Source organism: Fistularia commersonii, chromosome 35 (genome assembly GCF_037954325.1).
Source record: "Fistularia commersonii isolate RoL2024-O1a breed Wild chromosome 35, RoL_Fcom_v1.0, whole genome shotgun sequence".
NCBI lineage: Eukaryota > Metazoa > Chordata > Actinopteri > Syngnathiformes > Fistulariidae > Fistularia > Fistularia commersonii.
This window is the reverse complement of record NC_141318.1, coordinates 250,001-250,966: the sequence shown is the minus strand read 5'-3', so window position 1 is coordinate 250,966 and position 966 is coordinate 250,001.

The following is a 966-nucleotide window of genomic DNA, read 5'->3' as shown; positions in this document are numbered from 1 at the left end:
CGGGGCCAATCACAGCTGAGGCTGGAGCGAGGGGCGTGGCTTCAGCTGTCAATCATCCAACCGTTCACCCCCCCGCACCCGCAGACAATTCGGTCTCCAGTAAACCTGCCGCCAGGTTTGGGACCGAAGACGGAGACCCTGGAGACGCCGAGGTTCTGGATCAGCACCGAGACCCTCGAGATCCTCCTGCCGTGAGGAGGCACTTTGGTTCTGAGCCTTGAAACACCTTCATTAAATTCAATCAAATCCATTTTCTTTCCTTCTGCTTTTATTCATTCTGCCCCCCTGGTGTTCTTGACTCTGGATAACGGTGTTCTTGATGTTCCTGCGTGCCGAGGACGTCAGACGCCAGTCTGTCTGGTGATTCCACATGGAGGCCTCAGATGGACTCCACGCCGGCCTCACAGGGCTGCGTCTCCTCGAGGACGCCGGAGACGTCTGGAGGAGCTCGAGGGCTTCGACCTTCAGCGACGCCTCTTCACAGAAGAACCCTCAGGACCTCGTCACCACCGCAAGTGGTTGTTCTCGGACGGAGAAGGTGAACCCTGGACGACTTTCAGTCCAAAACTCAACCCCTCAGCATCTCCATGGAGACCAGAAGAGGAACGGCCTCCACTTCCTGTCTGATCAGGTCTGCTCGGCCCGACCGAGTCTGGACCCCCGGCTTCTACTGTCACCGCTCTTCAAGCGCTGTGTTTCCGGGGCTTCCTTTCGGTCTGGTCCAAACATGTCTCCTGGCTTCATATCTGTTGGTTTCAATCGAACAATTCAGCCCCGTCGTCTGTCTGCGGGTGACTGGCGGCCATGTTTGTAGTCCACGGTCCGCCTCGTATTCACAGTGTACATTGTGTTTAGGCTCCCCGCTGAATGTTCTCGGTGAAATAAAGTGTTGTTATCCGTGGGTTTCCACGCGCGGCGTCACCAAACTCTACAGTGTGACGTCATGACCACTCCCCGCGTGCCAGA